Source organism: Nyctereutes procyonoides, unplaced genomic scaffold (genome assembly GCF_905146905.1).
Source record: "Nyctereutes procyonoides isolate TBG_1078 unplaced genomic scaffold, NYPRO_anot_genome, whole genome shotgun sequence".
Lineage (NCBI taxonomy): Eukaryota > Metazoa > Chordata > Mammalia > Carnivora > Canidae > Nyctereutes > Nyctereutes procyonoides.
In genome coordinates this window covers 67189163-67214226 of record NW_026575135.1, presented here as the reverse complement: position 1 = coordinate 67214226, position 25064 = coordinate 67189163, and the positions used below count along the sequence as shown (strand labels likewise).

At 47.8% G+C, this 25064-nt stretch overlaps 1 protein-coding gene and 1 long non-coding RNA gene across 3 annotated transcripts in view; one reads left to right on the top strand and one right to left on the bottom strand.

The window, feature by feature from the left end:
* The window catches only part of SEMA6A (semaphorin 6A), a 127339-nt gene extending 105489 nt beyond the window's left edge, over window positions 1-21850 (bottom strand). Inside the window, exon 1 of one of the 2 annotated variants that reach the window (XM_055301822.1) lies at window positions 21207-21850. The gene's annotated coding sequence lies outside the window, so the exon portion shown is untranslated. The remainder of the gene's footprint in view (window positions 1-21206) is intronic. The other variant, XM_055301820.1, reaches the window with a different exon arrangement.
* A 196-nt stretch (window positions 21851-22046) lies between these two features.
* On the top strand, window positions 22047-24815 carry LOC129494769 (uncharacterized). The gene is made up of 2 exons (XR_008661399.1): window positions 22047-22324; window positions 23960-24815. It is a non-coding gene; the product is annotated as an uncharacterized LOC129494769 (long non-coding RNA).
* The last annotated feature ends 249 nt before the right edge of the window (window positions 24816-25064 follow it).

Sequence of the window (25064 nt, the reverse complement as noted above, 5' to 3'; positions counted from 1 at the left end):
TTATTAAGTTACCCTCCAGGTCAGTTGATGGTTTGGTACAAGATGAAATCCCCCAAGGTGGGGCCCATCAGGATAATGCTCATCGCCATCTCTTGGCACAAGGCCATGGGGCTAGTTAGATAAGGACCCTAAAAGGTGGAAGGGGGAGAGGGCCTCTGCCTTAGGTGGGGCATTAGGCTGCATCCTGTCTACTAGGATAAGGGTTAGCCTCCATCAGCCTCTCCACCTACAAATGCAGATCAGCTTCTCTCTCAGAAACCTTCTACCAGTGGGAGACAGTCACTTACACTTACTTACAGGAAGGGTCAAGAATGGGGCAGTTTACCAATCCCACAGAAACTTAATTCCTAAGTGGTGCCATGTATTGCCAGATGGGACAGAAATGGAAACATCTCCATGCAACCATTGCCAAAATAGACTGGCAAGTTGGAGTAAGATTTATGTGGGTGTAGGGATAAATAAGCAATGATTTTTTTCTCTGAGAGAAAAGCATCTCCCTGCACAGATGAAGGTCCAGGAGGAGCTGGCTATGCTCTAGAGAGCACTCATTCATTCCCAAGAATCCTTGCGAGTCACCAAAGGACACTTCTCCATTTGGAAGGTGGGCAGTATTACTAATTTGCAAAGTGCTTGGAAACCTATAGAGGAAGACTAAATATGGATCTTACGTGTGAATAATGTCAATACATGTTACATGACTCTGTAACGGACCTATCTTCTGTGACTGTATTGGGCAACTCTTACTGATATATTCACTTTAAACACAATCACCTTCTTTGCTTTTAAGCACTTGAAAAAGCACCAAGCATAGTTTCAGCCGAATTTCTTATAAACCTCAGCGTAACCACAATGGGGAGACCACCTCCGAGCTCCCGAAGTTGGGTCCCTCAAAGGTATTAAATCTTAAATACGCCATCACGTTGACTGCTTTGGCTGCTCACGCTTGGTGTCATTAGTGTCTATTTAATACGGCAGCTGATGCCTTGTGGTCCCTTGCAAATGGGGGGGAGCAAAGCCTTGGAGAGAAGTGAATTATAATTGCCTGCCGCAGGACTGTGTGGCGCTGCCTGTGACAGCGGCCAATGGGGAAAATAGGAAAGCATTAGAGAGGGTCTGTTGTACTGATGAAGTGGAATTCCTAGAACACACTGTGCTATAAAATGAGATTTGGCTCCACAGTGCTGAGAGCAAACAATGGACTCAGTAGTCCCCAGCACTGGTTGCTGGGCATATTCTAGCTCCTTCAGTGGGAGCTGCCTTTCATTCAAGGGAGCAGGAGCCATGCTAGAGAATGGAGGGGGGTGGCGGTGTTATTATTGGTCCAGAGAAATCCTGGGCGTAAGATATTAAGGGGAAAAGAGCCAGGAGACTTTCCACCAAGGTGAATGCCACAATGAGCTAGCCTCTTCCACTCAATGTGCTTCAGCCAAGTCAATCATTTGGGGGGAGAAATAACTATAGAAATGACTAATAAAATGTGTCCAGCCTCTTTAGCTGGGTTAGTATGGTAGGAGTGTGTTTTAGAAAGATCTGGGTGGACAATGGGTCTTTATTAGATCTTAATCTCTGGAAAGGTATGGGATCAAGGAGGCTCTGATGAGTGTGAGTGGGGGCTATAGAGCTTGGGAGGGTCTCTGTTCTATGTCCTAATCCACATATGATTGGATTTCATGGAAGACAAATAGTGAACAGCAGCATCCATATGATGTTCTAAACCACCTTATGATAACACTACGTCCCACCTTAGAAAAAAAGTATTTGTCGGTCTCTAGCTGGGTAACTGATTCTATTAGGAATAAGCCAGGAGTTAAAAGTTTGCTCCCAGGGATCCCTGGGTGGCGCAGCAGTTTGGCGCCTGCCTTTGGCCCAGGACGCAATCCTGGAGACCTGGGATCGAATCCCACATCGGGCTCCCGGTGCATGGAGCCTGCTTCTCCCTCTGCCTGTGTCTCTGCCTCTCTCCCTCTCTCCCTCTCTCTCTCTCTCTCTCTCTCTCTCTCTCTCTCTCTTTCTCTCTCTCTGTGACTATCATAAATAAATAAATAGATAAAAAAAATAAAAAATAAAAAATAAAAAAAAGTTTGCTCCCAGCTCGCAAAACAGAGGGAAAAAGGGAGTAGAGTAATTCCTACTCAAAGAGTGCTCCAGGCACTCAAAAGACAGCTTAATTGTTGAAATCAAAGACACTAAATTGTAGCCTGTACATGTGGGAGCAAGTCCACCTAATTATGAATGAGGCATTGTCAAACCAGTTTGCCCCTGAAAACCTCCCTATAAACTAATTTGGATTTTTTTTAAACTCCATTTTAACCAAAATATTTGAGCCAAATTACATGGCTGCTATGACAGCTACATTCAGAGGTATGAATTGAAATACATTTTGTGTGAGGGTTCACGTGAAGGTAATACGTAATTATTTCTACAAAGTATTTGTTCAAGAATTACCGCATAGAAACCAAACGCGTAGAGAAAATCTGCATTTTAAGACTTGCCTCAGTGGCAGGTGGGCGAAATCCAAAGGACCCGGATTTGCCCACCTTCTTGCAAAGTTTCACTTGTTAAGCACATACCTACAAGCATACACAGACACAAAACAAACAACGAAATACTCCTTTTGGAGGTTTTAAGGTCCAGCAGCCTGGCAACCCAAAGTCCCCAAGTGTGGAGAAAGCGGTTTCCCACCAGGCCTCCCCCCTAAGTGGGAGAGGCAGGCTTGGGCGTGGAGGTGGTCACTGGCACATGCAGCCCATTCCTGCCGTATTTGTTCAGATCATTATGAGAGTGCCAATTAGCACCTATTTTGGTGAAGGTTTTGTGTTGTGAACATCTGTCCACTAGCATCTGGCCAGGGCCCAAGTCCATTTCACAAGAAACACCAAACAGCTGTCAGATGGTCCTGAGCTTGGACGGGTACCAAATAAACACAATCTTCCTTGCCACTGGGGAGGCGGGGCCCCAGTTCCTATTATCTGTCTCCGGGTGTACCCAGTCTCCAAGCTCTGACTTGTTAGCACATTCCCTAACTCCTGACCAGCAACTTCCTGATTTTTGTGAACAAGGCTTTGCCCATTGCAGTAAATACTTGGGGTGGATGAAGTCAGAGGTAACTTGTGTTTACTCGAGAGCTAATGATCAGTTAGTTGGCCCTTGGTTCTCTTCTCTGATCACCCAGCTTCTTTTTTTCTGCCTTCTAGGGATTGACTTTGCAACCCCCTGACTGCTATTTTATGGTTCAACTAGCAGGTTTTCTGAGAAACAGCCAGCGCATCACTGTGATGTGTTTGGTTTTACCGGTGTAAGAGGTTAAGGCCACATCATCGCTTAAAGTCGTATTATAGAAAATAACTTCTTTGCATATATACATTGGTTTTGAGTCAGATATTACCAGAGATCTTTGGGGCCTCTTTGTTAGTGGAGATTCCTCAATTTCGTGACTCTAAATACACATTAACGACAATCGAAATGTTTGCATACACAAAACTCAGCGAGAAAATTCTAGGTATTATTCCCCAGGAGTTTCTATGCCCTTTATTTCCAGAACATAAGAAAGTTGTAGCTTGGGGCATGTGGCATAAGCCTGATACACTCAGGCTCCTAGCTGAGTACTAAACCCCACAAAGGCAGATTAAGATGGAGCAAAACCTAGTCACCTCACCTAACACTTTATTTATCCAATAGGATCCAAGATGCAGTACAGCTCGGTGCACATAGTAGGTATGCACTAAATATTTCCTAAATAAAATAATGAGTGATGATTTAGTCAGTTATTTTCAATCATTCCCTGATGGTCAAAAGAGTAGAGAGACAGAGACAGAAGCAGGCAGAAAGATCCTTCTGGATGCTATCATCCTGTCATCATCTTGTCTTTTCAGTTTTAATTTATATGCCAAGAACCATACCCTGCTCGTGACATAAAATACTGAATTTAGCCAATTCTAGTAGGAGGACTTGTTGTCAAAATACAACTGCTAATTTTTATTGAGTGCTTATTACGTACAGACATTGTTCTGGCACATACAGTCATATTTAGGCCTCAGAATTACTTTATGAGGTAGGCGCTGTTAGTATTCCCATTTCACAGATGAGGAAAACGAGGCAGAGAGGTTAAGTGACTTTCCCAAGATCACAGCCAGTAGAATAGGAAACACCATACTTTTAACTACTCCCTCGTGTTAGCCCTCTAGAAGAAAAGAAGTTGACTCTCAGGTGTAATTTTGACCTTCAGCTTCACTCTGTGTCTAGCACTGCTGTGCTCTTGTTCTTGCTAATGCAAGCCTTGAAACTGTAGGGAAACCATCATTATCATCAGTCACCATTTTTATTGAATTCGTGTCAGGCATTCTGCTGCTATGAGCTGGATGTGCTCTGAACCTCGTCAGGTTATCTTCCTACCCCATGGAGAATGCCAACATGGTACAGGCAGAGTTCGAAATTTACTCCCTCCACTGATTGTAGACTCCAGAGCATGCTTACTCTTACATCCAAGAAAAAACCAGAGTTGGCACTACTGTCAGAGAGTGCCAGTTGAGGCTGCAGTGCATGCATCTCTCCTTAATATCTTCAGAGGCTAATCTACAAAGAGCTGGGGTTGAGTCTTTGAAGGCTGGGAGTAGGGGCAGTGTATTGACATTGGGAGAACTCTTCCCTGAGTGCTAATTACGCCAGAGACCTTGTGGCTCTCTGGACAAACACCTCCCATCCAGTGGTGGCTGAAACTTATCCCGACAGTTGTCATTTTTATTTCAACTTATTCCAGGAGGCCTTTCAGACGTACTTCGTCAGGGCTTATTTTATCATCAATAGCTCCTTTGCACACACACCAACAGAAAACAGAAGTGAAATTCGTAATGTCCTAATGCTTCTTGTTCAGTGTGTGACTTCATATTTGGGAGCTGATTTGCATTTGGGACCTCAGAGTGCTGGTCATCAGGGTGTGTTTTTCTAGACAGTACTGTCCTCTATCCTCAAGAGCTTTGGTGATGGGCATCTTTACATTTGTTCACAGTATTTCAAAGCAGGTGTCATCAGCCTCTTGACACTGTGTTTAGAGACGACGTCTAGCTGGGTGGGGTTAACTGCTGACTAGCTGGTCTGATCCTGTGTATTGTTTTTTCACCTTTCGTGGGAGCTGAACAAAAGTGCTTGTGTTGAGATTAAGTGACACTAGAGGGCAGCCTACAAGTTGGAAACAAGTAATAGGACACCAAAGCAATAATTTGGCCTATGCCAATAGGTAAGTAATCTATTGTTGGGTCTCTCAGCATTCTGACATCAACTCAAATATTGGGTCCTCACAAAATGAAATAACTCCCTAACGTTTCACCTGAATTGGCCTTTAAAATAAGACCTAAACTTGTCTCCCTCCTAGAAACTCGTTTAGTTTGCTAGAGCTGCCTGATGAAACTCATCTTGTTTTGTTTCACTTCTGTTATTCAACTTTTTCTTAAAATACAGAATAAAACTTTCCCGTTATAAATTGTGTTTAGAAAGTCAATCGGAGAAGGACAATCATTATTATATGGTCTCATTCATTTGGGGAATATAAAAATTAATGAAAGGGAATAAAGGGAAAGGGGATAAAATGAGTGAAAATATCAGTGAGGGTGACAAAACATGAGAGACACCTAACTCTGGGAAACGAACAAGGGGTAGTGGGAAGGGAGGTGGGCGGGGGGATGGGGTGACTGGGTGACGGGCACTGAGGGGGGCACTTGATGGGATGAGCACTGGGTGTTATGCTATATGTTGGCAAATTGAACTCCAATAAAAAAAAATGGAGAAAAAATAAAAAAACAAGTTGTATTTAGAGACCCCTGAAAGAAGAATATGATGGGAAGGGTAAATAGACAACAACATTCATCTTTTTAGGATTCTTTTTTATGGCATTAATATTACTTATTTGCGCCTCTTAAAGACATCGGGGGATTCTGCTGGACGGCTGCGTTCTGTGGTTGACCCTTATCCTAAAGGTTGAAACCACAAAATAAAACTTGTGATACCTCAATACTGATGAATGAAGATCCATCTCTTCTTAAGTGAAATCTTATAAAACACTTTTTTTTTCTTATAAGCAGTTTCAATTTTAGCGCAACTCAGCAGATAAGAAGGCCTAGCTGTCTGTGAACACTGTCTTATTAAATAAACAACACAATTTAGGTGTTATTTGTGCTTTGTGAATTACGTCATCTGCAACATTTCAGCTGTACAAGGCAGTTTAAGAGATCAACACATAAAAAGATGCCCAGCATGGAGTGGGGTAGGGTGGAGGGACAAACACGCGGACGTCTAATTTCAGAGCTCAGATACTTGTATGAAGTAAAATTGTTCAGAATGAAAAAGACAAGGAACAGGCGGCTTGATCTGCGCCCTGATCTTGCAGGAGCGAACCATCAGAACTTGCGTCTCCCATGCTTGTGTAACCTGTTTTTAGAGATGTGCGGGATGCTGTTTCACTTCTCCTCCAATTATCCCCCTCCTGTTACCGTGATGTTGGGGAAAGTGGCCCCAGCTGCCAGGCCAAATGTGACCGTTTAAACACTCTTAATTTCAAGATCTTTAGCACTCCCTTTACAGAGCTGGGTGTGAGCACGGTAGGGGTAGGGCCAAGGCTCTGTGTTGGGCTATTATGTGTCATTTAAATATGGGATGTGATGGCTGTGAAATACGAATTCTTTTGGTCTGAAAACCTGAGTTCACTGGCCCCCATGATCCTCTCAGCTCCCCAGATATGACAGCTTGGAGCAATTTTTCCTCCTTCTATTTTCTTGCCCCACATGTCTAACTGGTCCCTATGTCCTGAGGGCTGTATCTTGCCAACACACTCAGAATCTGCTTCCTTTCTTCTACCCACAGTGCTAGCAGATTCATATTTCTAAAACACACATTTGATGATGTCATCTTCTTGCTGAGAAGCTTCAACCGCCTGTGGCTCCAGGTCCCCCTTTGGAGCAGGGGGGCGCCCTCAGCAGGGTGCTCTCAATCTCCTTCCATCCTCAGGCTTCCAGGTAGGCCAAGAAGACCCCTTGCTGCTCTGGGACCAAGTCCCCCATTTCCCTGCCATGGGCCTTTGCTCTTGCTTTTCCCTTAGACCCACGGCTCTTCCTCCCATCCACTCCCACCTACTGGAGTCTCCTTCGAGTACCTGAGATGCCTCCTCCTTCACAAAGTCCTGCCTGAACTCCCGGCTGGACAGAGCTCTCTTTCCTGGCCTTCTTAGCATCCCTAATTAACGAAGTACCTCGCTGAGCAAACACACTGCTTTAGGAATGGAGAACAGTCACTCCACCAAAGTGATTTTTCACGTATCTGCCTTCCTTGCTAGAACGTGGATCCAGTGTCTGGCCTATACTGGGTTCACAGCTGATCAGTAAATTCTGGACTCGGTCATCATTATGTCTCTGCAGTACCCAGAACTTGCCTATAATCTGTTGGATTAAACAGAACTGCTGCTTTCACTAGACTTGGTAGCCTGGCTCAGGAATATAATGACTTTTGTCAGAGGAGAAGATACACCCGTGTTGTCTATTTACTCCTTGCTAAAAACACATATCTGTTGTATTAGGTACAAGTTACAAGCCCCAGGAGGATATTCCTACCACAATATTGGGTTCAACTTTCTGCCCCTCTGAGGTCTACCCTGCACCAGGGTCAGAGTTTGCACCTTGACGTTGCTCTTTCTTTGTATTCCTTCTATAAAACTGGACTGAAATCCCCTCAAAAACATCCTCAAACATCCTCCACTTTTCAACTGATCTCCTTTCAGATGACCGTCCAGACCCTAAAAGCCTTTGGGGACAGTGTCCTGAAATGGCACTCCACTGAGAAGCAGGAACTTATGTTCCAGTTGCACTGATGCCACAGGTGGAGTCCTTGGAAAGCTATTCCTGAACTTGTTCTGTGTCACCGTTCAACCTGCCAAAGGGGCAGAATGGGACGATGTCTGTGGTTGGGAGGCAATCATCAGTTTTCGGAATTGTTAAAGCATTGAGAAAACAGTTCAGCAGCATGGAGGAGTGCAAAACGCAGATTCCGAATGTTGGGGACCTTGTCCCAAGCCCTTCCCTCACCAGAGGTATACACCAGCAAATTACCTGATCTCCTTGAGCTTCAGCTAGCTCATCTTTAAATTGGGCCTCATAATCCCTGCCCTGCCTAACCCATGTTGTTGGTATCCAATGAGGCAATGTTTATAAAAGCACCTTGAAAAATATCCTTATGATATAAATAAGGCCTTTATTATTCATAATAACACCGTTAAATACTGTTGAGGTTGATGGTTATCGGCTAGCCTGTTTTCTGAATGCAATCTGCAACTCGGCAAAAGACTCCTTCCAAGGCAGACACACAGTCCTGTGTTTGTACCTCGTTGTTGGAGGCCAGTGCATCCTCTCCCCAAAAGGGCCCCAAAAGGTGCCACCGTGGGGAAGATGTGTCTTCACTTGAAACACGGGCAGTGAGAAACAATGAAATATGCAAATGCTTATGATGACTTTTAATAGAAGAAGCACTCTGAGTTAAGACTAGGTATCGTCGACAACAGGCAAGAAAAGATATTGGCCTAGTCCTATGTGTAAAAAACCTTTTCAAGTTGTGCTCAAAAGAATTTGCATTTCAATAACATTGTGATAATGTCAAGCTATTCACAACATTTCAAAGCCTCCTCTTGCACACCTGGCATGTTGTAGGATCTGCTGGGGAACTGGATGTGGCTGTTTTCTAACAGCAGAGGCAATTATGTTGTCCTTTTCATTCTTGGGAGCGGATGTGCTTGGGCAATATTAACAGGTCTTATGTTCTGGACATGACAAAATATGGCCATGAAAGCTCCACCCTCCAAGATATCCCATGAGAATTAATTAATCAGCATATTCAACGTGGTGAACTTCCCCTCATCACAAATGAGAGGAAACACCTTGTAGATACAAGTTGACTTTTGAATAGAAAACCTTCCCTTGTACTCTGTACATCCCTTTAAAGAAGAAAAGTATCCAAGAGATGTTTGTTACCTTTTTTTTTCTTGGCTACACAGGAAACTACTCTGTTCTTTCTACTTTTGATAGCATTAGCATCTCCCCTTGACTGGGCAAGCATGAGATCTTGGGTTCACTTTATTTCCGCTAAAAGTAAAACCATATTGCACGCAATGAGACGACCATCTTGAAAATTATCTTAGATAATCACTACCCTAGAACACAGTACAGCAAATACGGCACATCAGTTTAATTTAGGTAATTTCTCATTATGATGCTTATAGATCGGTAAGCTTAATTGTAAAAAGTCAAACATTTATAATTCATAAGCACAAATTATGCTAAACTAGATGGGCTATATGCTATTAGAATCTTGTATAAGCTACAGAATGATTATTCACACGAAAATTTAATTAATAAGAAATTTATAATCTAATTAATATATCATACCTAACTTTTATTAGACCCTCTAGTTAAAAGTCAAACCTAAGTAGCACATTAACATTATAATTCAGCTTCTTGATATCTGTTGTAGAACTCATGCCACGGGAAAAAGTACTTTTAACCAAAAGTAAGGCCTTTTTCTCTCCCATGTTTATAGTATTCCCCGATTATTATGTTTAGCACATGGTAACAGGTACTTTTGGGCAAAGGAAATGCCACTTGGCCCACTGCCCCCAGTTCTTTCATTTGAAAGAACTCAAAGTCCCATTTGATCTTGGGAAGGAAGGGCATCCAGTCCCTCTAGGAGCCAGTAAATCTCAGTTTTGAGAAAATTAAAAATGGTTCCCCTAAAGATTAAAAGTACTCTGGATCACTTATAAATTTCAGTTGTCCCTCAAATGATATTTCTTCCTTTGCATGACCATTTTGCAAGTGATACAGAATCACGCTTTTCATATAAGAACCTAGTATGATTTGCATGGCAAGATAACAGAAGCATGTTGGAGTCACTGCTGTCTGAAAATGCTCCACCAAAATACAGCCTCCAAGGCACTGGCGTCTTGGAGGCACAAAAGAAAATCTGTAATCAGAAATCATTAATTAAGGTTAATTAAAGTCCACATTGTATCTGACTGACATTCACACAAAAGTACTGCTTACTTTTCTTTAGGCTATGTGTACAATACTGTGTCTGCCTGGACGCCAAAGAGTAATCACAACCTTGTTATTGTCCGGAGGACAGCAAATTGAATTCATACAAACTCTTCTTCCAACGAAGAAAAAGCTTCTGATCTGAGATATTAGGTCCCCCGGTCCTCCTCATCACTAAGCCTTCCTCAAAAAACAAACAAACAGGGCAACCCTCAGGGGTTTAGTGCCACCTTCGGCCCAGGGTGGGATCCTGGAGACCCGGGGTCGAGTCCCATGTCGTACTCCCTGCACGGGGCCTGCTTCTCCCTCTGCTTGTGTCTCTGCCTCTCTCTCTCTAGGTCTCTCATGCATACATAAATAAAATCTTACAAACAAACAAACAAAATCCCCAAGAAACAACTCACTTAGGAGAACACTGAAAAACGAACAAGACTATGCCAAATAACCAGAGGTCCATCATACTGAATTCACAAATACATGTTTTCTTTGCTTCCCAGAGAATTTGAAGGGGGAGGGGAAGAAAGGTTGGGAGGGGGGGAGTGTGTGCGGATAATTGCAGCCTATGGGTAAGCCAGACCACATGATCAGAAACTGCTGTGACACTTAAAAGTGTTTCTCCTCAAGGAATTCTGGTGCCCAGAAGCCTGGTGAAGCCAGTAACAATTAAGGCCATGTTATCCTTTTAATTTACTTGAAATTATTGGCCTCTAAAATCAATCATTTTGTGTGGTTGCATAGGGGAGGGGGGTAAAAATAATAGGCACGTGCATGAAAAATGCTTGTTGATCTTACACAAAAATGTTGGCAGGCTGGGTCTGGGGAAATGTAAAACGGCTGCTTTTGAAGCTCACCCTGCAATAAAAACTAGTCATTTTCTAGTAAGGGAAGAAAAAAGTGACTAATTTTCTAGATTAGACCCATTTGTAATGAATTCAAGGTTTTGTTCCTGTGACTCTGCCTGGATTTTTATTTGACGCCTTGCATGTCCTGAATTCGGTGCTGTTTGCTTCAAGCGTGCGCTTGTTTTATTTTATGTTTTAATCTACAAAGGAATGAAATGGCTTGGCTTCGAATGGCAGGAGTCCTTGAAAGTCCACTTGAGAAATGGGAATTAAAGCATTAAGAAGTGTACCAGTATCTGTTACACAAGGCCAAATGTACCTAACAAAGGAAAGCTGTGTTCTACATCACCCACGAAGCACATAAATCACTGAGTGTGTGTATCTCCTTCTTGCAGCAACTTACTCCTCCCCATCTTACTCTTGACTCGGTCACCCAATATATATCCACAACTGGACAGCTTTTCCTAATCAGCCCTGAAGTCACATACCTAAAGGCAAAACAGCCAAAGATGATAATTACAGAAAGGAAAACAAACAAACAAAAAGCTCAGATACTCAAGAGCCCTGTGGGCCACTGTCACAAAATACAGTGAAATGGTCTCTAGCTCCTTAGCAATGTGTGTCCACCCTAAAACAAAAACCAAAAAACAAAAAAAAAAAAAAAAACAACAAACAACAAAAAAAATGGAGGTTAAACCTTAGGTAAAGCACAGCATGTCTCCCTTGCCATACCAAAGCACAACGTACAGCACTCCTGAGGTCATTCTATTTATTTAGCCATCTGCAGAGCCGAACCCGAATTATGAACCTGAAATTTTGAGCAGAGCCATGAATGCCCTCATTTACCTCCACATCTGTGAATAGTCTTAATGAAGAGCTCGCACCCTTTGGCTTTCTTGTTGAAAGATGAAAGTGACATCAGTCCCTGGACAGTAATTTTTTTTTTTTTTAAACCAGCCAAGACTGAGCACGAGGCAAATCCTGGAGTAAATATCAGCTGGATGTGCACATAACAAGGTCCAGAGAGACACTCAGAAGTTGCCTCTTTTAATCCAACACTGAATTATACGAGAAGCGGTTTTCGGTTCTTTTCAGAGCACCACAACTGCCAAAATAACTGCAAGGCTTGCAAGCCCCAGTATATCTCAAACCTTTCCCAAGACACCCCAACACTATCTGAGGCATTGAAACTATGGCAACCGAATAAGAAAGCAGCCTCCATGATTTATAGATGAAGATCCCAGCGACAGTGTCTAGCTAGGGCCATCATTCATGATACGAGAAGAATTAGCACGGAATCCATCTCGCAAACCATTTACAAGTATTCTTCTTGTAAAAATCCACCCAACTGCCATCCTGCTGCATATACTCCACTTTAGAATGCTATAAACAATTTGGTTTCTATTTATCGCTCACCCTGCAGAGTTGAGAATGTTCTTAGTAACTCAGATGCTCACGTTTTTGGAATAACGAAAGGCTTAATAGACTGGTTTTCCACCTGGGTATTTGAGGCCTAAGAACAAATGCATTCAAACACCAAAATACATGAGTGGAGTCATGTGGTTCTCCGAAATAAAAAGGAGGAGAGACAGTTGTTGGATTGTCTGAATGGGGTGTTGTTTTTTTTTGGGGGGGGGGAGTTGTGTGTGTGTGTGTGTGTGTGTGTGTGTGGAATGCAGTTTTTCATAAAGCATTCCATTTTCAGGAAAGGAACATTTCCATTCACCAGCTCAATCAGTATTCTCTCAGTTTCCTCATTCAAGGACAGTAGGAGTCTGGGGAAAGGGTGGGGAAGCACTGGTGTTGCTGCAATATTAATGAAAAGATTGAATATTCTCCTTAAAAAAAAGATTTCAGGAAGAGGAAAAGGGAAACAAGAATGGATCCATCCCACAAAGCTTGTCTGTAAAACTCTTATCTGACATCCAACCATAATTAATAGATTCTTTATTTCTTCCCAGTTTCTAAAATGTTTCTTTTCTGGTGGCATTGTTTTCATTGTGTTCAGTGACTGATCCGGTTGTGCTCTAGACATGCTTCCAATCAAATCATGGCAAAGGCTTGGTTTTAAACATGGGGGGGCTGCAGAAGGCATGAGAGTGTTGTGAAAGAGCATCCGTTTTAGTGGTTCTTCTCCCAGTTTTTTAATTGGCGTGGATTCTTTGAATTAGATTTTCTACAAACAGCAATTATAGGTTAGTTGGAAACCACTAGAAAGTGCCGAGTCATGTTAAATGAAAGCCTCAGGTCTACGAGCCGGATGTGGAAATACCTGTCTAACCATTATTTTCAAAGCACCAGTCATCACACTTGCTGCTAGAAAGACGTGGCCCTTCCCTCTTTGGGGCATGTTAATTGCTGATTTATTTCACTCTCCTGACATCCTCTTTCTACTTACAAAGTCTAAGAAAGAATTTTTTTTCCTCCTGGATGAAAATAACTGTTATTCTAAGTAAGCCACAGAGGGAGAGTCTTGCTCCCCCTGGGTCCAAGAAGAGTCCATCAGGGAATTGTGGTGATTATACCAATTTATTGCCCCTTCTTCTATGTCTTTTAGAAGTGAGATTCTTCTCCCTGATAAGAACTTGTATTACGACTACCATCTGAGTCAGATGTCAGGTAATAGGACACTGTACCAGTCAGGAGAGTAAATGCTAGCTCCTATGGGATCAGCCAACTAACGACTTGCTCCATTTGGTGGGGAAGGTGGAGTTTTGCTTCTGCGTGGAAACTCAATGCTCTCCCAAACCAGTTGATTTGGGCTTGGCCAGGGAAGAGCAATCCAGCAAGTAGATGGCCACCATGAAGGCCCTCTGGTAGAAGGCCTAGCTACAGCCTCCTGGAGCAGTCAGCAGACAGGCTTCTCTCCATGACAGGTAGGGTCCTTGCGGTCAATTCAGCTCATCCCTGAACCAACATTACAGGCTGCTCTCAGATTCTTTAGCGCATGCAAATTGTGTATTTTATTTTTAGATGTCAGTAAGTGAAGTCTATCATTTTTTTTTAAGCAGTCATCCTTTAGACTCTTACCTGATGTGAAGTCTTATACTGCCTAGAGTGGTTTTATTGGTATAATGTTTTTTCTTCCGTATTTTGGGTGTGAAATTTCAGCATCCAAAGTCAGGAAGAGGATCACAACTCCTCTTCTCACACAAGTGACTCTTTCACATGCTTCCCAGCTGAAAACCCCTGGCGCTGTGGCCAGCTCATGATGTGAATGTTCACTTCTAGTCCAGAGGCGGCTTCCTTTGTACCATCTGTTACACTTCTGTGGCCATTTCCTTTTTACTCTCCCCACCAGGGCACTCTCCGTGACTTCTATCCCCCAAATAAAAATAACATCTAATATTTAATGAGCGGGTATCCTGTGTCAGATATTGTGCTATGAATTTTACAGATGTTACCATATTGACTCTCATCAGCCGTGACATTAGCGTCATACCAGCATCTTACAGATGGAAACTGAGGCAGAGAAGTAACTGGCTCAAAGTCACGCTATTTGTAAATGGCAAAAAAAAAAAAAAAAAAAAAAAAAAAAAAAAAACCAGGCCGCAAATCAGTGGGTTACATCTGCCTACGGAGTACCGCCTCTGCATTGTCCCCGTTGCTGCCCACTGCCTTCCTGTGACAGTCCCTCCACATTTATAAACTCGAGGTCTCAATATCCTAGTGAATTCTCCCTTGTCACAGCAAGGATCAAAACTCCTCTCCTAGCACCCCTGGTTCACCCTGACATGTCTGTTCTACATTAATGCTTACACTGACATGAACTATTTTAAGGCTTACCTCAGCAAAAACAATGCCCTCACTTTTTATAATGCCTGGCAGAGTGCCACTCTCATGACCTTGCCCAAATTAATGGTCACACTGAAAAGCCATCGTCACTTGAGGCAGTTGGCATTCTGCTGAATAGGTCTGCCAGTCTCCGTGCTCTGTGAAGACTGTGAATTTCCAATGAATTTGGGATCTTATTTAATTTCATCACGTGGTTTATACTAAAATGTGATGCCAACACAATATAATCTTTCTTGTATGATTTAGTAGACGGTAAAGCAAGATCTCTGCGAGGCCCAGGGTCTGGGGTAGGTAGAAAGGAATTAGCGTCATACTCTTCCAAGTTTGCAGAGTGCATTTCACATCTTACCAAATATTCACATTTGTGGTTTCAAATTATTCTCCCAACAGTTTCGACAAGGTGGGAAGCATAGGTTTACTCTTCAGAAATTTTGTTTAAAATAATGCAGCTTTAGAGAGGTTAAGTGGCTTGTCCAAATAAGAGTCTAGAACTCAGGACATCCAGGTAGAGGATATTCAACTACAATTACCAGGGTACTGGCAGTAGGGGGCAGAAATGTGGGTTCATAAGCATACTATCTTCTCCTGTCGGAAAGGTGGATTTTTTTTAAAGATTTTATTTATTCATTCATGAGAGACACAGAGAGAGAGGCAGACACAGGCAGAGGGAGAAGCAGGCTCCTCGCAGGGAGCCCAATGTGGGACTCAATCCCAAATCCCGGGATCACGCCCTGAGCCGAAGGCAGACTCAACTGCTGAGCCACCCAAGTGCCCCTGGAAAGATGGATTTTAAAAAGTACTATCAGCAAACTCCAAAAAAGCACAACGGGTCTGTGGCCAGTGGTTAGAATGCAGAACAAATGAGGCCAAGGTCAAAAGCTCAATCCCCATAAGTGCTGGCTATCTTCCTAGCTCTGTTTCTTGGCAAGTTGCTTTTACCTAAAACTCAGATTCCCTCCAGCTTCAACCAGGTGTACCACAGATGTGTGCTCTTGGCCACAGAAGGGGACTGGGTGAAGGTGTGGGAATTCACAGGCCCCAATCCATCACCAGGACTGGGAAAACAACCCGCCATGCACGCTCCACTAATGGTACATGAGACAAATCACCTGTGTGCATGGAAGACTGTCACACACACACGCAAAGAAGTATGTCATTGGGTGGAAACATAAGAAAAACAAGAGCAGATAAAAAAGGAAAATTAGATGTTTGTAAAAAGAGTCACTCTTGATGGATTGATTAATCAGTTAACTGATTGAACACATACTTGTTACAAAGGGCCTATGGTGTGCCAGGCACAGGTTTAGGGGCCGGAGATACAGCAGTGAATAACACCTGAAGGTCTTTCCTCGTGGTATTATGTTCTAGTGGAAGAAAGAAGATAAATGAGAACAACATATAATCTGTCGGGCTGTTAAAAGTGAGAAGGGGGAAAAATGAGGCAGGGGAGTGGGGGTGGGAGTCCTGGAGGAAAGAGTAAAGTCAGGTGATCAGAAAAGGCTTCACTGCAAGAGTGACATTTGCACAGGGACCTAAAGAATGTGAGGAGCAAACCACACAGCTATCTGGGGACAGAATCATCCCAGGCCATGGAAGAGCAGAAGTGAAGAGCATGCAACGGACCCCGAAGAGAACACGTCTGGCATAGTCATGTAGCCCTAAAGAGGGGTGGAAATCCCAGATCCCTTTGGGCCACAAAGGTTGTAGGTCGGACTTTGGCTTCTAGAAGAAGACGGGAAAGCATCTGAGCGGAAGTGATCTGATCTGGCTTCGTGTTTTTTTGTTTTTTGTTTTTTTTCCAAAAAAATCACTGTGGCTGCTGGGTGGGGAAGAGACTGTAGGGGGCCAAGAGCAAAGCAAGGAGACCAGTTGGGAGGCTGGCACAGTCACCCAGCAGGAGAAGGCAGCGGCTCAGGCACCAGGAGGGCTCCAGAGGTGGACGACTATGGAGGAGGCCCCTGCGCTTTCTGAAGGAGCAGCCACAGCATTGCTGCTGGAGTGGATGTGGGTCTGAACAAAGAGTGAAGGGGTAAGTCTTAAGTTTTCACATGTGAACAACCCAAAGCATGGTTCCACCATTTTCCAAGATGGAGGAAGTTATAAGAAAAGCCTCTCTAGGGGAGAAAAGACCCAGAATTGGGTGCTCGGAACATGTCAAGTTTGTGATGTCTATCAGATCCAAGAAGGCTACCTAACCTGTAGGATTTGCTATCTGAGAGACCCAGGAGAGAGGTCTGGGGTGAAGAGGTTACTTGGGAAACATTGTGTTGAGTCCTGACAGTTTTAGAGGATACTCTCCATTAGTGGAATCTGAATTAATTCGAATCAGAAAGTTTTACAAGAACTTACCAGCTTCACAAAGCAGGAGCCCCTTGTGTATGGACTCTTCTGCAATAGTCCCATGCTGAGCAGTATCCTGTACGCTTTTCTCCCCTTGAGGTTTGTGTGGTATGACATCTCACTTGCCCATTTCAGAGGGATTAAATGCCTCCCTGCCTTCTCATATCCCCAAGAGGCAACCATGTGGTTGCTGGCAGAGAATAGCTCAGTTGCTGAGAAAAGCCTTCACTCTGGAATAGTAAGATCTCAGAGATGACTTGGCTCCAGGGTACCTCGAAAGAGTGGGGGACACTGATCACTGATAGGGGAGGGCACAGCAGGATGTTTCCAGGCTCCACCTTCCTCTGGGAGTGTGAATGCCCAGGGCCCAGGGAACACCCACTCCGGGAGGAGGACAATAAATTGTGGAAACCTGGGGCGGGGGAGGCAGAGGGAGAGACACACAGTCTCTCTTAGGCTTTATACTGCTGCAAACGGCAGATGCTTAATTAAAGCATTTGCAATTAGTTTGGCTTGTTCTGTGATTCCATTCTGCAAACAAATAAGATGGGAGAATATATTCGCTTTTGGCAATCTAGTTTTAAAAAACTTCTTCTCCCATGATCACTCTTTTGTCCTGCTCAGAAAAGAGCTGAACCACCATGTACCCGTAGTAAAGTGTCTGACTTACCTCCTGCTTCAAAACGGTATTTTTCCTTCCATTTCACATGGGAGTGCAATTACCCGTTTGCTTTTAAAGCATGAGTATTTATTTTGAATTTAATACAAATTCTTAATTTGGGTGCCTTATTTTCATTCAATGAAGATAACAGTCTTCTTAATTCTTGCTATCCTTCTGAGTCAACATACTAAGCAATATTACCCGCCCACTCAAAATGCAAATGCTATATTTTTTTAATGATGGGAAAAGCATTCACTAGGCTTGGAAAGAACTTGAGGGCTGTGTGTTTGTGTGTGTGTGTGTGTGTGTGTGTGTGTGTGTGTGTGTGTGTGTTGCTGTGTGGGTAAATAAAGAGTTGCACTTATTGCCACTTTATAATAAATAATCACTTATTTGAAGTTGCTTTGTAGGGGGGAAAAACAGCAGGTCCATTCTAAGCAGAGAAATGTGAATCATGTGTGACTACGTCTTTCTTTCGTTCATTCAACATTTACTTAGGTTTCTACCCTAGTTCTTAATGAATTCTTAACCTATTTAAGTGTAGTGGAAGTTTTAAGTACATTCTGCAGATGGCTCCTGAGACTATGGTTTTGGGTGGCTGCTCAACATTTACACATGAGGACTATATGCATTATTGAAGAGTGTGGCCCATCTCTCCGGGGTGATAGTTACAAAACACAACACTTTGGGAAGACGGTCACCACCCCAACACTGTAAATAAGACACAGGAACTAGAATGCTTCCTTTCCATCAAGTTGAAAAAGGATGTAACAGAGATGAGGCTTTAAACCTGACCTCCATTCTTTCCCGCTTTCGGATTGGTTTGCCAAGTGCCTCATTCAAGAATATCCTAAAAGCAAAATAATAATACAGAGTAGGAGTTACTCAAGATTCAAATAAAAGTTACCGTGTAAACAAGCACGGGTAAACCAAATTCAGATAGTGCAATTATTTTCTGACAAATAACTGAGGTTAATAGGTGGAGACAGTGTTCTGCCACAGTATTTAAGGTCAGGTTAGTAATCAACTTTGGTGCCTGGCGTAGTTTCATCAAAGCTTACTGTAAATCATAAAACTGCTCCATGCAGACTAAACAGGGTATTACAAAAAATACACACAAAATGCTTTGCAGTCTTGACCTCTGGTAGCCATTTGGTTATGGTGTAAAAAAGTACGATACTTTAATTCAGAATTGAGCACAGGCATCTTTACTTTGGGAGAAAAAGCCTAAAGAAAGGATTCACGTGTCTGGAACCTATAGCCTTTCTGCGCCATCAGAATTGGACTTGATGCCCAAGATGTAGGTCTGAAGGAAGACCGACAACTCTCAGGATTCAAGAAAGACCGGCAGAAGCACTCGACCTTCCTACCCCGGAAAGACTTAAAAACCAGCGCTGGGGGGCATTGCACAGCTTTCTGGAGACATGCTGGCGGAACACTGCAACTGGGTTAAACATCTTTTCAGATGTGAGGCAAAGAAAGTTGTGCGTGCAAGTGTGAGCATCTGCGTGCTTCTGTGTGTGTCTGTGTGTGCGCGCGCGCGCTCGTGGCTGTGCGTCCGTCCGCCTTCGCCTCTGTTTTAAACCTTTCACGGATCAGATTCGGGAAGGAGCAACTTGATTTCCGTCCAGCGGACGCCGAAAGCGATCCCACCGCCGCCCGACTGGCCGGCCACCGCGTGGGCACAGCGGCCACCTTCCTCCCAGGACCACTGGCACGGCCACTGGGGCTGCCCGCAGCGCTACGGGCCAGAGGCCGCGGCTGGCAGCGCCTTCCCCGGCTGTGCGGACGCAGCTGCTCCCCGCTCCACCAACACCTGGCTGCCCGCTCCATCCTCCCCGGACCCCCGCCGGCTCGGAAAACGCGCGGGGCCCAGGGGGAGCCTGGGGCTGGTGCGCTTGGCCCCTGCGCCAGCCGCTGTCCAGTGGCCGCCCCAGCATCCTGAATCCTGCCCCTGAACTTCCTTTCCCTCCGCCTCGCCCCCGCTTTCTCGAGCGGCCCAGCAAGGGCAGCGCCGAGGCCGCATCCCGACCGATTGCCGGCCGGAGGAGCCGCGGCCTGCGGGCCAGCACCCAACTCCCCGCGGCCCGGGCGGTCCGCCCGCTTCCCTCCGGGTCGGGTTTTCCGCGGGCCGCGCAGGCTGCGCCCCAATCCCGTCATGCCTGCCGGCCCAGGCTTTGAGAGAAACTTTCCAGAAGCGCCCGGTCGAGTGACCCCGTGCTGGAAAAGGAGGCGGCGCGGGAGCGGGAAAGACAGCGGAATCCTGTTTCCCTTCCCGAAACGCACAAGTTCGGGACTGCTCCCTGGCTCCCCCTGTACCTCTCGGGTGTGGGAAGAGGGAGCGCATCTTGGGATCCTGCTTTTGCACCGTACACCACAGTGGGGAGCTGAGGGGGGAAAGCAGAGACTCTGGAGAAGGGACACTTCCATCCCCGCGGAGTCACCCGGGGAGGGTGGGCACTGCCGGGCCAGCTCCCAGGCGCCCCGCGGCCGGCCACGCAGCTCTCTAGGACGCAGCGAGTACTCCGGGGCCCCAGGACCTGTGGCCGGGGCAGAGCCCTTGTCTGGGTAGCAAGCACTGGGCCATCTTTTGCAGGTCTTTCCACCCTTCCCCTCCAGGGACAACTCCTTTCCATAGAGGGACCCCTTAGATTTTGGAGGAGGGCGCAGCGGGCGTGAAGCCCCGGCGTGGCGGGCTCTGTGCCGGAGGGGGACGCAGCCGCGACAGATGCTGCCCTCGCCGGCCAGGCCAGAAGGGAGCTGCAGCGGGGGATAGGATCCGGGGCGGGGGGCACCGCGCCACAGCGGGAGGAGACCGTTCCCGGGCACTCATTCGAGCAAACAAAGCCCGGAACCTCTGGTGCCAGCGGCCGCGAAAGCCAGGATGTCCCCAAGTGGCAGGGCGCACGGGTACCAGGGCCATTACAAGTTTCCCGCACTCCACAGAGCTCAGCCCAGACCCCGAGCGGACAACAAAAGATCCTCTTCGCTTTCCCACCGTCTCTGCGGAACCCCTTCTCCCACCACAGAACCCAAACCTGGTGCTGGGCACCAACGGCGCTCTTCCACCCAACGTCCCCCAGCCCTTGAGGGCACAACCCTTGCCCCCGCCTTTGCGCCAGGACTGGGCGCTCCAGAGAATCCCACCCTCTCGGGGCCGCTCTGCCCCCTCCCTGCTGGCCCGAAAGTGAGGACGGGCCCCGGGTCCTACACACGCGTTCCCCTGCCAGGCAGCACCGGGCGGCGCCGGGCGTGTGCGCCGCGCGGGTGGGGAAGCTCGAAGCGCGGAGCCCCGCGGTCTCCCGGGCCCAGGGCGGAGGGGAGCGGCGGGCTGGGCTCACGACTGCTCCCCCGGGGCCGGGCAAGGCTCGGGAGACAGACACCAGACAAAATAAGACGCAGCCACCACAAAGCCGACAGCGCGCGCCGGCCGCGGCCCCGGGACCCGCTGCCCAGAGCCGGGCCGCCAGGGAGGTGGGGCGCGCCGGGGCGCCCCAGCCGTACCTTTTCGGTGCATCGACGGGCAGGCGGCCGGGGCTCGGAGCGGGCTGGTACAGCGTGTATCCCATTTAGTAATCCATTATCGAGGGGATCTCTCCGGGCCGCAAGCTGCGCTCTCTCCTCTGCAAGCCTTTGTCATTCCTACATGTGTGCTTGTCTCTTTGGGGGTAACAGTCGCGGCGACTACTTTCTGGGAAGCAAACGCGCTGTGTTCATCTCCGGTGACAGGCGCAGAAGGGGAGAGGGGGGGAAAGAAGGAAAGAAAGAAAAAAAAAATAACCCAACAAGGAAGGAGTAAATGTTCAAGAAACTCTTCTCCAAATCCAAATTCCACTTGGGATTCCACTCCGGCGAGTCCCTTCGGTGGTGTCTGCGCGGATTAACAAGTCATTTCAGGGTGGGGGGCGGGGTGGGGGCTGGGGCGGGGGGCGCGCTGTGGCCCCGCTCTGCGACGGCGGGCGCTGCGCCGCGGGTGGGGCGATGCTGGCCGCAGCCGCTGCTCCTAAGCGGGCATCGCGGGCGGTGGGCCCCGCGGAGAAGCGCCGCTGCTGCGTCCCGAGCGCCTGGGCAGCCGAGAGCGCGGGGAGCGGAGTTGGCTGCAGCCTCACCCGGAGCCGCTCACTACTCCTCTGTCACCGGAGAGGCCGAGGCGCCCGGGCGGAGCCAAGTCCCGGACTGGATTGCGCAGGGAGGACTCTCCTCCTGCAACCCCGCCTCCTTTGGCTGGCGTCTTCTCCGACCCAGAGGGGGGAGGGCCGCGGTGTTTGTGTGTGAATGTGAGAGAGCGTGGCGGAGGGCGGCAGAGCCTCTGCGGGGCGGCTGCAGGTGGAGCCTTGCACCGACCGGCCGGCGGGGCTTCCTCCCACCACGATTCCCGGCCCCGCCGTGCGCCGGGTGGAGGTCCCCGCGGGCTCCACTCGGGCTGGATCCCAGCCCCTGCTTCCCCCACCCCCGCATCTGCTCCAGCAAGGGGGGTGGGGGGGGGAGAAAAAAACCCGGACAGCGTTGCTGAGCCCTGCCAAATCAGAAAAATAAATAAAAATAGACGTAGTGCAGGAGCGAGTTACAAGAAAGGATCTGATTATCGATTTTCTTAAATGGAAAAGTTTTAAAGGATGAGGGTAAGTGAACGACGAGCCTTTCTAATTCTGATTGCTGTATCGGGAGGTAGATTCCAGAAGTGATGGGCGCCCTACGCACCCAGATGAACTGGATACAAGCCGGTGCAGTGAAAAACACACTTGGAAGGCATGAACACGGTTTGGTAGTTGGGCGCATTCAGCACCTTGAGCTTGCTAAGGAAGACGTACACCGTAGTACAAAGGATGGTGCTGTCAACAACAGCCATAATCTGCTTTAAGACTTAGGAAGTGTATGGAGTGCCCTCAGAAACAAGCAAACTTCGGAAATAAGACGCAGACAGTTCCAACGAGAATCCGACAACCTCGTGGAAGAAGTAAAATCGCAACCTCTTGCACGGCGCTATTGTTAGGATCACACGGAGAATGGCAGGCACAGCCTTTCCCCACCGCGTGAACTCGCAGCCGCCCAAACCCCTGCAGCTACAGGCCTGTGCCGGCCGGTCCCGCCGCACCGGGTCCTCCCCCCGCCCCCCCCCCGCCCCCGGGCCGCCGCACGCTCCCGGTCCCCGCGGCGCCCGCGCACCCCGCGCCCCAGCGGGCTTCGCAGACGGGGCGGGCCGGAGCCACAAGCCTCTGTAGAGAGCAGCCCCGGGCGGCCACGCAGTCCGCAGAGCGATATTTAGCAACCTCGGGGGCGGCCGAGAAAGGCACTGGGAGGAGGATGGGGGTCTCAGGTGCCCTTAAGCCGAGTACCCCCAAGGAAATGCGTTGGAAGCCGTACCTGCTCCCTAACTGGGGCTCGGGCCCACGTTCTCTTTTCTGCTGTTCCTGCTGAGAACTCAAGTTACGTACAAACACTCGTGAGGCCTCACGGAGAATAAACGCACATGCGACAACACCCTGTATCTACCGTATATGTACACCCCCCACCCACCTGGAAGAGGTGGCGAGGACCGGGAGGGAGTCGTATCTCCGCCGTTCGCCAGAGCCGCCAGCAGGGGCCGCTATCCCCACCTTTCCCAAGCGGGGACCGCGGGGCCTGGGCGGCGGGGGGCGCGGCCGTAGGTGCGCGCGCAGCCCCCGCAGCACGCGAGCGGGCCCCGGGAGGGAGCGGGAGCGGGAGCGGGCTCGGGGCGGGGCGGGGGGGGGGGGGCTCGGCCGCGCGTCCCGGCGGCGCGGGTGGGGGCGGCTCCGCGACGTCCGCCGGGAGCCGGTGCTGGCCGGGCCGGCTTGGTCCTCAGCTGCGCTCTCCGACGCCCCGACTTCGGCTGGTGACGGCAGGGCCGCTGCGAGCCGGGTCCCGGGGTAGCCCGTGCGCCCCCGGCGCGCTCCCTCCGTCCCTGGGTCGAGTCCGCGGCGCCCCGGGGCTCTCCCCCGGCTCCTCCGCCCCGCCCGCGTCGTCGCGGCCCCTTCTTTGCTCTCAGCCGCCGCTTTCCATGCTAATTGTGTCTGGGAAAAGTTCTTTAATTGGCAGAATTAGGCAGAGCAAACGAATTGTTTCACAAGCTGAACCAAATTAATTCCGGGTTTAGCTTCTTTCCTTGGAGAAACAAACAATTAAGCTGTCTTGTTTGCTTTATGGATATATTGGAAATGCCCCACGTCGAGTTTCAGGATATGTTTTTTAAAAGGGAAGTTATTTCCGTTATTAATACTCGCATGTTTAATTTGCAGTAACGCTGAGCCGAGAAGCAAGAGATTACACTTACCCGATTGTAGGTTCTGGGATACAAGAAGAAAAGAATTTGACTTCACTTTCCGACGGCCAAGAAATACCACCCAGAATCTTCCTGGCAATCGCTAGATCCCAAAGTTTCACCATCCAATGAGGCACCCATCTGTCCTGACCTGGTGAGATTACACTTCCACCTGCCTGGAGAGAGATGCTCCCAGAGGTGGAAGAAAAGCCAGCTATTGTGTCTCTCCCAAGGCCCTCAGGGGAGCACCTGTGGGGAGGCTGCCCAATGAAACCTCATGATGTCATTTCCCCCGTCGGTGCACCTCAGACTCACTACCAGCAGCCTGCCTTAACTTTTCAGTGAAACCACTGCTCTTCCAAAGCCTTTGAAGTCTGCAATTTACTTTGTCCCTCCAGGGAAAGAAAGCCGATGGGGGTTAAAGAGTCCCAGAGTGTAAGAACTGAAAGGAAATTTAGACTCTTTTGTAGTTAAAGGGCATGAAGTGGAGTGAGGAAAACCCCGCTAGGTCTCTGGAGGTGGCCTATGCTTGTGTAACCTAATAACCGGTGACCTTGGGTCACTTACCTCTCAGAAGCCCCAGTGGATTCACCTGTAAATGGGGATTCACCTTCTCGCTTCCCAGGGATTGTGTGGATTAAATGAGATGCTGTGGGATCCCTGGTTGGCGCAGCGGTTTAGCAGCTGCCTTTGGCCCAGGGCGCGATCCTGGAGACCCGGGATCGAATCCCACGTCGGGCTCCCGGTGCATGGAGCCTGCTTCTCCCTCTGCCTGTGTCTCTGCCGTTCTCTCTCTCTCTGTGACTATCATAAATAAATTTTAAAAAAAATGAGATGCTGTGTGTAGACCTCAAGTCTGAGTCTAGGGCCTGGTACACACCACCACTCTGTCAAGGTAGACTAGTGTCGCCATCATCCTTGTCATCCTCCACGTCAGTCCCACCACTACGTTTGACAGCAGTCAGATGGAAGCGCTGAGGAAAAACAGGGCTTGTTTTGTGTCAGTGCTGGGAGCTACCCCTAAAACGCTTTGATAACTTTATGTGATGACAACACCTGCTTTCCCCCCACATCACCTGGGA